Source organism: Liolophura sinensis, chromosome 7, assembly GCF_032854445.1.
Source record: "Liolophura sinensis isolate JHLJ2023 chromosome 7, CUHK_Ljap_v2, whole genome shotgun sequence".
NCBI lineage: Eukaryota > Metazoa > Mollusca > Polyplacophora > Chitonida > Chitonidae > Liolophura > Liolophura sinensis.
In genome coordinates, this window is record NC_088301.1 from 51,667,714 (window position 1) to 51,683,137 (window position 15,424).

The 15,424-nt window shown below is 39.0% G+C and overlaps 1 protein-coding gene across 4 annotated transcripts in view; it reads right to left on the minus strand.

Annotated features, from left to right (window-relative positions):
- Nucleotides 1–2,762, minus strand: part of LOC135471789 (cadherin EGF LAG seven-pass G-type receptor 3-like) — a 35,564-nt gene extending 32,802 nt beyond the window's left edge. For 3 of the 4 annotated variants that reach the window (XM_064751128.1, XM_064751126.1, XM_064751129.1), the window contains exon 1: nt 2,265–2,762. The gene's annotated coding sequence lies outside the window, so the exon portion shown is untranslated. The remainder of the gene's footprint in view (nt 1–2,264) is intronic. The other variant, XM_064751127.1, reaches the window with a different exon arrangement.
- Between the last annotated feature and the right edge of the window lie 12,662 nt (nt 2,763–15,424).

Below are 15,424 nucleotides of genomic sequence, written 5' to 3' on the forward strand. Positions count from 1 at the left end.
ATACATAAAGGACAACATCTCCATGGGTTAATGTGACACACAAAGAGGACAACACCTACATAGATATATTTAGGGCACAATAGCAGCTTTTCAGGAATCATAATACTGTAGAGAATAACTTTATCTTTTATGTACCTGTAATCCCGAATATCAAAGTGATTTACAGTAGCGCCAAATAGATGACCACGTGCTCCACTGTCAGTTTAGCTCAATCGGAAATTTGGCGACAAGCTCCAGTGTAATCAATCTTGTCAACCGATAGGCCGTATTAATATAGTTAGTTGGTCGAGCGGTATATTGACTCCGTCCCAGTATAAACTGCTCAATCAAACATCTTTTTAATGTTTTGATATGTTATTTCCACCGTCAACATATAAATTACTTAAACCTGGATTATCAATATTGCATTGCCAGTCAAAGACATACAGGCGTTAGGTCACGGTTAATATTTAATGTCACAATCGAGTATAAAAGCAAACAAGTTCCTATAATTGAATGAATGTAAGGGAAGATAAGTGTTTTTGTATGTTTTAAGGATAATGTATGTATCTTTCATGTAATTTCTATTCCTTAGAGGATATGCCCCTTAATTTTACAGGTGAAGGAGGTTTACATTCCAGTCCATGTTTATTTAGGAGTTGTGTATTATGCAACGTTCTCTCCATGGACAGAGCTGTCTTTTGACTAATTATCTGTCCGGCGGGTGAGGGGTAAACAAATAGATGGTATTTATCAGGTAAACGATAGCAAAAACATTATTTACTCTTGATTGCGAAACAGTTTTGAGATGACTGCGAAATACACAACGATGCATCCAACTGACATAAAATTGAAGATATTTCTACGTTTGTGAAAGTAATGTACTCACTGGTCACATGCTCTAAACTTCTCCAGAGTTACACATTAGATTCTACAAATTAGAGCCAGTTGGCTTGTACGTAACAAAAACTGTTGTAATATGTACATGTGCATCTTAATGCTGTTATTTCTCATCTCGCAGGATAGAAACTCAGGGTCGAATCACGACCCCTCTCCGTGGGCTTATCACTGACAGACATTAAATTAATGTTCAACTTGTTTGACCTGTCGGAGGGGAGAGAGACTCTGGAATGTTTCACTTTTGTTAAGTATCAAGCTACAGTCAGATCAAAGTTGAAGTAGGATCGGTCCGCAAACTGAAGACACCATATAGTCCACATATTTTGTACATTAAACATTATTGTATATTATTCATGTAAACAGTCATTTATTTCCTAACGCTTTTTTGTAGAAGCTTCATAACGGTGTATAATTTTCCAAAAAGAGATATTCCTCAAGAAACTAAAAAACATATGATACCTTCAATGAAAGCTACACAGGTGCGGTAATGACCTACCTGTAAGTTTTCCGCTGGCTCACAGGGGCTGTGAGACGCGGTTGACAATCATGAAAGGACAGGGCATAAGCATCACTCAATTGTGTATAACACTAGCAACACAGCAGTGTGAGGGGTTTTCAGGTATATGAAGCTCACGTGTTAAGTAGGTCGTCTTTGATAATTGGACTTCGCAGCTCATCCCATACACTAAAATGCAATCATCCTAGACGGATGTTCGTTTTTGTCTCTACATGTGTAAAAGCTTAAACCTGGTTGGGCCTTGTGTTCGTCACTATAAGGGTATTAAACTTGCCCTAGAGGTTCCAATACATACATATAACAAACGCCCCCATGCAGGTATGGCGTTTAAACTTGTCTGACACTGTGTTAAAATGCTGTGGCTGTTTTCTCCAAATGGCAAATATTGTACCGACTAAACACGCGGGATAGCTGTCATTTCAGCACAAGTTTACAAGAGAGGGAGTGCATTACAGATCTAGTACAGTTAGTGCTTGGGAGTGAAGTGTGCACTTTCGCCCAGTCTCTCTGAGTCACTCCAGCTGCAAATGTCCAAAGTATGCTACCATGTATGTCAATCGGTGGTTGTGTAATAGTAATACTATGAAAGCTACTGACAGCCAATACATGAAGGCCTGTCCTTAAACACAGCGCTTGGGATTGTCGTCACTAATGCGCAAAAACAAACCAATTAAGCCAGATGTTCATCGATTGTTTTTTTAACTATTTCAAAACGTTGTAACGTCATCTCTTTTCAAAACTTACCGCTTCGTTCTACAGAGTTCAATACACAGTTAGAGTTGGATCATTAGGTACTAGTGAAGTAGTACACAAATATGACTAATAAGGTTATGAGCACGAGAAAACAATACATATAGCAAGTACTTACGCACAGTGTTGTTTTGGAGATTGAATTCTCTCAGAGTTGATCACAAAAGAGATAGTCCCTCAAGTTCCGAATCCATCTGGATCTGGGGCTGAACTTAGTTGCGTCTAACATGCTATGATGATGTTGCTAACAGCAAGACTTCTTCGAAGAGCCACTTCAACGTACTTCTGAAAAAGCGACAAGTTGTAGAAGTCACCGCCTGAGAGTTTCACTGCCCCTACACACTGTGTTATTACCATACCCATGGGGCCCAGGCAAGCACACCATGCAAGCTATAGTATAAAACCTGATCTAGCAGTGCCAGGCCAATAACACGCAGCTGCATATATTAAAGATTCCAGAGAACGAAATGGGCGCTCCGACAACCAGCTAGTGGTTCCTCGGTTTGTCAACAGAGCGAGCAACATTCACCGACGGCAATCTCCACGTGACACCGCTCAGGCGGCCTGGGCCAGAAATCTATAATTGTGAAGTATTTTCCCGACCTGTCTGTCCCTGGTCTTCATATAAGATGCGCCCACATTGGGCGGTAGACCTCTGAGTGTGTCGTGGCGGACAAGACACGGCGATGATCAGTCGGCCGGCGTCAGGTGGGTCGGTGTCCTCCTCAACCGGATCTCTTTGTGAACTGGAATGTCAGTTCTTTACAATAAATGTTTGGTTTCTCTCCAGTGTCGTCTTTTGTTATGGTCCTCCGGATCGTATAAAATAGGACAGAGTAATAAGACACAGTGCACCAAATAACTGTCTTTTTTCTCCTCAAATCCACATATGTATTCTTATTCTCGTCTGCTATATAATCGTAACGGGCAATATTAAATCTGAGGACATTTCCATAACTAATAACGAGGGGAGAACCTGTATGTTATCCTCAAGAATGCCAATGTAAACCATGAATACGAGTTTTAACTCATATGTATTGCCTTGCAGTTCTGTGATGTCATCTTATATATATCATCATATATCATCTCATCTTATAACAATATTTAATAAAGCTTGTATAGACTTTATGCAGCTACGAATGGATATATATATATATATATATATATATATATATATATATATATATATAGAAGGTATTTTGATCAATTAAAGATAGACAGATAAAATATCTTACCATGCTCACGAGATTACTTCAGCAAATAACTGTAAAGGGTATATTTGTTTGCGCTATATCAAGCCCAGAATTTCTAGCCAGCACTCAAAATACTTTTTGAACAAATTGTGTCTAGTTTAATAGGAACGTTTTGAAAGCCTAGAGTCCCCAGGCACTGTCACTTGATACAGATTTGTTAATTTCCTGCGAAGAGGAGGGGGGGAGGAGAATAAAAGTGTCTTTGTGAAAATATTTAATTCTTTTCTGCTGTATTTCTTGTATAAAAACATATTAAACTTCCTTTCTTCATCTCAGTTTTAGTCTCTTTTTTTTACCCTTCACTTTCTGCTGATTCAGTATAGGATTGCCTGAACAAATAGTATCTTCTGATACTGAAAAGCTTTTCAGGTTTAGAACCATGCGAGAGCCATTTAAATGTAATATATGTATGTGTGTATGTGTGTGTGCGTAAGATATCTTATACGAATCAGACGACCACCGAGGGAGCACGATAAGTCGCGCAAGGTTGTTCTAATGTTATCTTAATTATATGACTTTTTTCATGTTCCAGTCGAGTGTGATTTGTTCACGGAGTAATCTTCTATATTACCTGACATGACATAAACAGGCATCGTTTAACAGAGAATCAAATGGACATTATCATAGGCATGTAAGTAGATAGGCCACGCTTTCTTTATGTTCAACTGATTTCACCTAATGTAAAAAAAATGATTAAACTTGCGGCATAAATTACACATGCATTGAACCTTTTTTATGACATTTGTGCGCCACATAGACACAGTACAGAATAAGGTATTTTCTAAAGAAACAGATTACCTGAAAACCAGACTATATATGTATATTGAGTGGCTGCAAAAAAGACTGGTATCTTCTACTTAAGCTCATCTTAAAGGCAAAAATAATCAAATCACATGTCAATGTGAAAATGGTGCAGAAAATATAACTGTGAAATAGCGAAAACTCATTTATTAGATAGCCTTTTTTGCATTTGTTAAGAGGTTATGCTCGAATAATTCTATGGTGCTGTCTTCGTGTATGAGCTATGCCCTCTGTTTCACATTTCATAACCCATCTCATATGCAACCAGATCTGCTTTACATTCCAGAGAGGTTGAAATTGCCCCTATATGCTTGAATAGGTGTGAGAAGAGGTGAGCAGTAAGTGTCTAATTCGACCTTACGTCAATACTTGGCGCCTCAGAAAAAACGTTATCCCCTGTTCTGGGCTGAACAATCTAGTGATTATAAGTAGTCAGTTACAAGCTGCTAGAAAGCCTTTTTATCCCGCTACGTTATGAGATACTATTACATGGTGCAACGAGGCATCAGCAAGAGATCATATTCATATTATTCAGTGAAATGCGTGGGCACAAATACAGCATTTTCAGCCAATAAATAAAAAATTCCAACATACACTGCTGTATAAGACAGACATTCTTTTACAAACAGTTAACCACTATGGACGATCTTGGTCAAGAATCGCAATAAGGTCAAAGCGATTCATAAAAGTACAGCACAGAAAAACCAGAGCAGCCACAGCAGTGTGATGCATTCGGCCTCCTGTCATTTTACATCAGGTAGGGTTTTATTCTAACTGTTCAAGTAAATGCTTCATGAAGTAGAAACTTACATCCCCTTAGCGCCATGGTCTAAGCAGAATAAGTTAAAAGCCAGCTTTTAATAGCAATTTATTAGACGTCACTTGTTTAGAATTACTTAAAATACTGTGCTATGATCAGATTTAATAACAGTAACATGAAAACAATGAAAAGGGACGGACCTTTGGGATGATTAGACCACCATAAGAATCATCGTTTATACATGTACACGATACATCAGACTACAGCATGAAGAGTAAAACCAAAGCAACTGCGACAATACGCAAATGATCGCACGCATTAGGTGAAACTAACCCCAGAAAGGGGTTATATTCTAACTATTCTTGTAAATGCTTAAAACAGTAGCAACTTATAAGTCACCTCGCACAACTAAAAATGTGTTGTCATCGCAATTCATGACCGATTACATGAAAACAATGCAATGGGACCGGGAAGGTCTTAATAGCACTGATTAATTTACTGGTGATATCACTAAACTGGTGACATTTTTTGGCTACTAGCTATATTTCAAAGATATACAACTTTAGGGTGAGCTCCCACAAAGTAATACGCTGGAGTAAAAACTCGCAAAAAATACATATGTATTAAACTTCCATTACAGGATTTACCTTCACACATGCTTGCCACTATGCCTCAAATTAGGCATTCGCATACCAGCTTTCAACCAAAATGGACGTTCTGAGTCAATAATCACAAGGCCAATTTAGAAAAATCATACGACAAATCACACATTTATGCTTTTAAGTACGGAATTCTACTTGTCAATTGACAGTTTTAAGACATAACAGTTTTTTTTCCAACGGAACTGACAAAGAGCTATGTCCCTAGTTAGTTCATTACCACAATAGAACTAAAAACACTTCTGAATGAAAAGGTCATTTTGGAAAAGCATACCAAGTTAGTTTCACTTTAGAACACAAATGATTTATTATTGAAATGTATGATTCAATTTTAAGCCGGGCGTAGACTGGGAGCAACTAAGTTTTTGGGGACTAAAAGCTACTAGGAGCATCTGGAAGCAACTGTGAGTATACGATCGGACGCTGGTTTTAGTCGATCTACGCGCGCTTGTGGTCACCGACAACTTCTGACTCGGTAGGTGCCCGGAGTTGAACATGTTCTACTTTTCTGCGACTGGAAGCATCCAGTTGTACCTTGTTCCGTCGATCTACGCGTGCTTGCGTTCAGTTGGTCCCAGTTTCTCCCAGTGATGCATCACGTGATGAGTTACACTATGAAAATGGCGAGAGCCGAATGGACGAATGGAGAGGAAAATAAACCCATCGATATGTGGAGGCTGAGCCCGCACGATACCTGTTGCATGGAACAGACAAAGAATGTGATGTGTATAGGGAGTATAACGAGGGAGAGGGCTGTACTTGGAACAAATTAGACTGAATGGGAGTATAACATAAAAAAGTTGGAATAAAAGAACAAAAACATTTTCCAAGAAACCTTAAATTTCGAGAGAAAAGGTATATTAGACATTATATCAATTACATCCACGCATCGCAAACAAGCGCCCCACCATTACCTACGGGCACCGAAACTGAATCTGACCAGACGCCACCAGTTGCTCAAGATCGTAAGGTTTTGTCAAACTTTTCGATATAAGCGTTTTATGCGACCTGTTAGATCAACTGCGTCGAGTTGTACCCAGTTGCTTACGATCCCAAGTCGACCTGCGCCCTGCTTTAGCTTTGTAAAAAAAACGATCTACACTGTGTGCAAAAATCTGTGTGCTGAATATTATGTGTTCACGTGTAGGGCTAAGTCTGGATGACGATGGTAACCACTCTGGATGCCGATGGTAACCACTCTGGATGCCGCTGGTGTGCGTTTTGTTGGATGACAAAATAAAAACAAAACAGAAGTTACCCTTTTCTTATCGCCCTCGATGCGATCATCCCGGCTTGTAGTTACCGTCTGCATTTCTGATTATCCACAGTTAAAGAGTTTTGTCAATTACCGTAACTTCGACAAGCTTTGAAGACCTGGCACTACCGTTCATCATCAGAGACTCAGTGCCTGCGAGGTAAACACATGTTGACTTTGGTTATGACGTATGAGTTAGTCTTCCTAATGCTTTCTTATCTGATGAACGCTCTACCAATAAAGCAATGGGATCTAATAGTGTGATGTAATTGTTTCTTGACTCACATCTGTAAAACGTATTGCACATCTTTTATCACCTTAGCGAAAATGCAGACATTCTAACGCTACAGGGAGTAGATAATATATTATCCAGCATACAATCTCACAGGTACGTTTATCTGTGTAACGTTGTCGTCACTGAAAGCTAGGCCAAGGTAGCCAGCAGGAAAGCAATACCGGGTATTCTTTACACTGTTTTATTACTTTAGTTCACTTTCATTTACAACTGAAAAGTAAATGTTTGATATGCCACATTCAGATAAAAAGCGGATAAATAACAGAGCAGTGACCTCAGCACACTGGAGAAAGCTTTATAATCTGCTACTCTTCGTGCAATTTCAATTTCTAATGCAGTAATATCCGCAATAATATGGACAGTTTGCCACAGGTTATAGTGGGCAGTGAAATATGACCTTCCACATTTGCGGGTAGAGCATCTACACAGGGCTATGCGGTAATTGTGATGCTGCGACCTCAAGGTACGTATTAAGGTACATAGTAACTGGCGGAAACAGCCCAGTGCCACACAGTTGCTGCGAAGGTAAATCCAGCTGTTATAGCGCTGTATCGGCGCAGGGAACATTTCTGTTCAGTATCAAACAGTAAGCGCGCATAAAAAAACTTACACCAATAATCACATGGCCTAACTTTCAGGAGTTTCCTTTGAAATTATACACTTACATACTAGGGGCGTACATTTCTTAATCACACCGTTCGACAAAGTGACCACTGCAATAGTAAAAGCAAGCTGACATTCATCAGTAAAATTTGACAACTGTTTTCATCATTGTTAGCATAACTCTCCGCCTTCCCCACCGACCATCCCAAGGACTTCTCAGGGGCACAAGCAATGTAATATCCTTAGCAACTTCCAAGCTATAAACTACTTTATTGTGGGCTGTATGCTACGTTTCCATCAGAGGTCCTATTGGATACATTAAGCTAAACTCTACTGTAGCTTCCACATCAAAGCCAAGCACTGAGCCAGTTGAGGGTGATGTGGAATATGACGAGCATTTACAGCTAATTTATTACGACAGATGCTAAGCTGAACATAATTGTTAATGTTCCTACAATTTATTCTTTCCTCTCACTGTTATCAGAGGACTACATCTCTTTCCATCCGTCGGCCGTTAGAAAAGTTGTACAACGGAGAAGTATATCTGTTAAAAACAGCACAGAGTACAAACTCATCATAAGTACATATTGACGTTTTTAATGTATCGCAGGACTAAGCTTTATTCTTTCTCAAAACATTTTAAAAAGTCTGTGTTGAGTCAAGACATGGAATCATGTAAAATCATGAAATGAAAGTGGAGATGCGTAACAATTTGTTGCAATATTTAAGTAAATGATGAAACAAAAATTAATGAAAATAAATTGCGTGGATATTTTAAAGTGAAAATCTACTCCATCTAATGGTACGTTGGTGTATTTGATAGGTGTTTGAGAGAATCTATTAAGCCTCAAGGCGGGAAATGGGGCAAGACACAAACGGAAGCCATGTGCTTGTTCCCAGTGTTGCATACATCGATCTTGGGCTGCTGGCAAATCAAATATCCGGCAATTCCAAGTCACGTAGCTTTGCATTCAAAAGAGCAAAAAGGGACAACAACACAGGGTGTAATAAACGGACGAGACTTGGTTAACTCACCATCCTGTAAATAAGCATACTTAGTAGTCCTTTGTAACGATTTTACCCGGTGAGCACTCAAATCCTCTGGAATACCTTGCCACCTCTCCCACTGCCTACGCACTGTACTTTACCGGAGCTGACATTTGAAGTCAATTATCGAAAAATATGCTAAAATATTTACCGACCGTCGGTAGCAGCTAAACTTAGGCGGCTGTCTGTTCTGAATGCTCTGCTATCAAATGAACAAAGTAAAGGGCACGTGTAAAGAAGTTGTTCCTTTCACGTGTAGTCCTGTGATTTGACCACAGAGAGAGTGGCCTTTATTTGGCCAAAGTCGTTCTCTCTGTGTCTGTAAGCCTCTGGGGTTTACTGCACTTTATAATCCAGGGCATTGCTATACACTGTAAGACTACGGCCATCTTTGGTACACATCGATGTGTGACCAGTTGCGAGCGTTATAGAGGAGGATGTGGCTAGATGGAATCCAGCCATCGGTTTGAGTTCAAAACACAGTGCATATTCCGACAGAGGGAAAAGGCTACTATATAACAGATGCTGCGGACTGGCAACTGCCGCTTCCGCTTTTGCCTAAGTGATCATATTGACATAAACACTGTCTTTTTCAAGGCATGTAAGCCAAAAAAAAAAACAAAAAAAAAACGCGGTATCTAACTTGAGCATCACGCTGGCGCTCGCACCTGAATGCGAGGAAATAGTGAGTTGAAACATGTCTATAAGTACAAGTCATTATATACAGCCTCAGTGAAGCATAGTTTATGGTTGCCTTTAAAACAAGCTACTTCTCCTTACTGTGCAGCTCACCTCGCAACACCCTGTGTGCTTGTAATCCGACGTTTGTAGAGTGAAGGAAATGTGTAGGTTATATGCGTTACCATCGGGATTATAATCTGTAGGTATATGGTTGGTTTCATGCAGGGTATGGTGTCCTACAACAAAGACTTTCGTGGCGTCGTCAGCTGTTCTTGAAAGCCAGATAAAGTTGGTGAACATGAGCGTACCGGCTGTAAGAACAGCTGTGGGAAGCAACAGTATGTAATGACACCCGTAATAAATAAAGAAAGGTACATGATCGATACGGACGTACGCATAGATCAGGTATTGTCATAATAAATTCAGTTTCTTCAATATTCATGGTATGTGAGTTGACAAGGAATTTAATAACTACGCAGACGGTATACATAATGAGTAAACCTGGCCTCATTTTCTACCCAATTCTAGATTAGGCACCGTTTACACTCAGTATAACACAGTAAAATGGCTCACTCACACGGGAGAGTAATAGATTAGTCTGGTTTATTTCAACTGCATTAGATTCGATCATGCGTGAGGTTACCGTGACATTACACATTTTTGAACATACTAATTATAACAGGATATTCAGGATACTTTAAATTATCCCAATCATTTAAATCTACGTTTAGATTTATTCTCTTAATTACAAAACATAGATACCCATAATGTACACAGTCGTGTGCACACAATTCTGGCACATTTGACTTCTCCTGAGTACCGGAAAGGAAAAACCTCACGCTGAGAGATGACATTGTATTGCTTAGTTCATACAAACCTAACGAAATATTAAAATCTGGCAATATACAATCACTTACTTCTCTCCTATAAGATCTTTTGAACCAGGTATTAGGCCTACCAGCTGATGTCACTTGCCGTCCATCGATGAAGAGCATAGGATATAAATTCACAAGAGACGGACTTACGGACTCAAACTTCGTCTTACTACTCAGCCATCATTTATTTTGTGTGACTATACTTATGCAGAGGTTTAGTACAGAAGTAGTGCTATTTCGTCTATTGCTAGCAGAACTATCAAAATACAGTTCTGTATTTTCTCTCCTGAAATTCCGTGCCTGGAAAAAGCTGGATTTATGGAGCCGGTATGTTATTATCGAAGACAAATACCGTTGATATACAATGCGTTTGAGGCATCTGCCGTGAATTATTCTTTAAATAATGAATAAAAATATACCTCTTCAACGAAGTAAGGTGTGTGTGGGAGGGGGAGGGGGGTTATTATTGAGTCACCCTGTCTGTTCGTTTGTCTGTCCAGCTGTGCATCTGTAGACACGATTTTGCACATGCATATCCTCCCAGACTGAACCCTACTATAAATCTGTCATCTGATCTTAAGTTTGATGGCAATCGGGTGATTATTTTTCATAATTATCGTCATATAGGACGTAATAGTGCTTTTACATGTATTCTGTCCATGCAACTCTTCCTAAAGTAATAAACCTATTACCATGAAACACAGTTTACATCTTCCCTATCATCAGTAATGCAAGTAATGCACACCACGACTGGCACATGAAACAGTCTATATGAAGCCCAAGTAAGCCACATGACATCGTGCCATTCTTTTTAAGGTTATCTTAGTTTCCCTTCTTTTATTTTTGGAAATGTTGGGGAGTATTTTGGACATCAGAGTTCGATATTACGGTTGATAAATTTAGATTTGATGTGCCGGTTTCTGATTAGTAAATTTTAATCTTATGCAGTCTTATTCAGGCATTAATTTTTCTTAAGCCATGGCGACAGAGTGTTTAATTTGTTACTTTTCAAGTATGTATATGAACAGTTAAAATAAACTCTGAGGTATCTGACAAGAGCCAGATTTCACTTGTTAGCCTTCACTGCTGTAGGTTTACTATCCATGCTCTAATCTTTTGTATTACTCCGGATTTATATAATCCAGTTTTCATGCAGTACACCGTTGAACCGTTGAGGACCGCATGCAGAGGTGTGAGCGTACCAAGTTCTAGAGTGATATAGTAAATGTAAACGATTCAGATCGGTCAATGTGGAAACAATTCTGGAATTATATATGACCAAATGGATCTCTGAACTATCATTCCTTATATGCATATTAGGTACACATGTATGGTCTTAAAGCGCCCATGGATTCCAGAGTTTAATAATTAATTTGCAAAGCGACTGTGTACTCAGCGCATGTTCAAAGTGGCTGTGTAAAATATTGTTGTGCCTTAGGCTTAAGATGCTGTACTCATTTCTGCATTACACAGGCTATATATTCCTCTACTTACATAGGTATAAGCGGAGTTATTGCTCTCTTGTCTACAGAAGACATCTTCAAATATGGTTGCGCTGACCTACGACTATCGTATTATGTACAAACTATTTCATACCCATTTCCTAGTGGCTAAAGTTTTACTGAAAATTGCGCTGTGAATTCAAGTTAAGCTGGTGCTAGCTTAGCCCCCGGCCCTATGTGGGAAGGTCTGGCATCAAACAGCAGATGGTCGTGGATTTCCCCCAGGCTCTCCCCAGTTTCTTTCCAACATAATGCTGGCCGCCATTGTATAAGTGAAATATTTTTGAGTACGGCGTAAAACACCAATCAATTAAATAAATAAGTAATTTTACTGAAAATTGAGTTTATGCACAGTTTCACGAACCGATGACATGCGTAGGAGCTTATAATGGTGTTGTACAGCCACTTTGCTGAAGCCCAAAACCGTAGTGTTATGGTTTGATTAATGGATGGCAGGAAGTTGCAGCACTTGTGTTGACACAGACGTGATCACCTCCAGGAATTATTTGCAGCCGTATTGAAGCACAGAGGAGATTAGAATTGGATGGAGATAGGCGCTGGAGAGGCTGAATTGCCAACAGCCGTAGACATTAACTGTAAACAACTAGAGAGCACATGATCCGGCCGTTACATGTTGATGTATCATAAACAATATTACCATCGCTGGCATAGACGAAAGGCCATTGACAAAAAACACAGACATTTCGTGGTTACTATGTACACGCGAAATTAATCAAGTGCCATAGTGAGATTATTCTCGCCATTTCAGAAACTGTTATTGAATTCATCATATTATGTCTCACCTTGGTGCCCGGTGTGCTATAAATAAATGGACTTTTTCTCCACTGATAGGAAATCGATGCCTATAAATGCAGTTTCTTTAGCAATGCATTTCCTCATTGTCAAAGCTAATTGACCAGAAAGATTGTGACTACGACGGTTTGATTCTTCCCATTATATCTTCATATAAAGTTAAACTTGCATTTCTGACATCGAAGACCTTCACATTGTTCCCAAAAATCCATCGATACCTCAGACAATTAAACAAGCATATTATCCTGGATCTAGCCTGTTAACCTGTGAAAGTGTTTCAGTGTGTGAATTATTCTCATCTGTAAATGCGACCCATGCACACTAGTGGATACATTTGTAATCCTGTTGAATGTGTAAAATAGACCGTCAAGATCATGACCCATCTGACCATAATGACTCGAATTCAACAACAATGTACATATAGCATTGTAACATACATGCATATACAGAAATGTTGCATACCATTACTTGACCGGATTAATTCGTCCCATTATACCTGCATACAAAATTAAACCTACATTTCTGACCTTGAACACATTTGCGTTGTTCCTAAAAATCCATCCATGATGTGAGTGTGAATTCTTTTGTGAATGTCATTTCCATTCGGTGAAGCTCTATATCGTTCAATGAATAACACTGGTTTTAAGGAACAAATCTCTTTCAACACATAGACCATTCTTTGACCAATTTTCAAAACAACGTTAAAATTAGAACGCATTTATGCACAGAGATGGATCCAACAAGATTTAGTGAATATGGAAAAATGCATGGAATGTTCTAGGAAAATCAATGAAATCAGTATCCAACTCGTGTATCATGCAAATTCATCAGTTGTCGTGAGTCAAAATGTTTACTTCATTTGCGTTTTCGATTTCAACAGAGATCAAACACAAAGATGTAATAGTGATGCAGTCAGCAATGTTCACTGACAACAGATAGACGGTCGATGTTCTAATAACCAAACTTCCAGAACACGACATGTGGTCCCAGTGAGGTCTAATGATCATCTTAAATGAAGTCAGAATATCACTTAGATTGAAGCGTGATGTTCGAAGTGGATGTCAGAGGATCGTTGATATTTTAGACTTATATGTAGTTTACAATAATTGAAGTATGAAGATAATAAATGAATCTGTTCTACAAATAGTAAAGCTTTAAACGAACATGGTATTTTTTATATTATTTTTATCCATCGGGTTAAAACACATAGTTTACATTTATCTCTGAAAGAATCATGATATTAATAATCTACGAGACATTCTGTGAATGCTACCAAAAAAATAAACGGTAAACTTAAACAGCTTCTGCTTAAATGAAACAGTTATCAAACAATGATGTCATTATTATAAGGAGTTCGCAGAGAAGCAGTAATCCTGGTGGATTACTTTGCGTGCATTTTAGCGTAAGTCTTCATATATCATGACATAATAGTTTAGTGGTACGTCTCAAAGTTTTATGGCGACTACAGTCGATTAGAACAGACTACTCAGCAGACGTTATTTACACCTTTGTCGGATACAGCCTTGCCAGTCATCCTCACCGAGGGAAAAGCAGCCAGAGAATTATTCGCTGTACCAATGTATAGGCCACAGACAGCTGCTGACAGGTATTCTGAAAACGTGACATTTTGGCACGTGAGCTTTGATGCCCCAAACAACAAGGATAAAGTTACCTTAGCACAGGTGGCCATCTTCGCGAACGTTTTCCTCAATTTCGCATTTTGTTAGGAGTCTAACGAAGCGAATAATAAACTTGAAAAGAAGGAGATTGTGTGCCATACTCATTCAGACCATAAATAATGCTCAACCTGAGCTAAAAGAGCATACCACTGGATTAGCGTTGTTCAAGCAATGCTTTTAGGGGGGTTGCTAAATCGTGAACTATGAAGCCGTTATTACGTATACGTTATTTTATTCACCCCAATCTGTTTTTAATGGTGTAGGATATATGCACAGTTAATATGCCATGCCGTGAGCAGACTCCGTCTGACAGGAAGAGTTGAAGAGCATACTTGGCGTCAATGGGTACACTGTGATTCTGAGAGCTATAAACTGTAAACATGATGCCGTCTACATATCGTCCATGTACAATTCCTGTCTTCAGTTTCTTCAAGGTTCTCCCAGATCAGTCAGAGGTAGTCAGGCGATCTAAGCTAAAGGTCACTCGCTCTTCGTATTATCTGGGTAACATGCATTTTAACCGGCATTCCAGGCCATTTGTGACTCTAACAAGTATGTTGTGCCCTTGAGTAAATAAACTACATGGGCATCCATCGTGTCTCTGATAAAGTTTACCGACGTCTTGTTTACAATAGTTCACTGACCCCGAGACTAGAAATCTTCCGTAAACATCAAGAAAAACTGTTTATCATGGTCATCCCCCTGCTTCTGTTTAGCATAACCAAGGACATTCATAAATTCGCACTTTTTATGAGGCGCTCGGAGAAAACTGATGTCAAGTGTGTTTTAGCCTGTGCAGATTTATATGAAATACAGAAACAAACGTGTGGCAAAAGTAGCTATATATATACATCATAAGAAGTTGCACTTTAATTGTGTTATAATTTATGTCTGGTACTAAACAGCTGGCAGAGCATGGTCCATTGACATTTTACATCATTCAGAATTCCTACCTTAATTGAGCACTCTCCGTGTTATAGGGGTCAGTTGAAATGAGAAATTAACCATCACGCATATAGAATGTCAAAAAGACAACCGGAATAGATATCGACGGA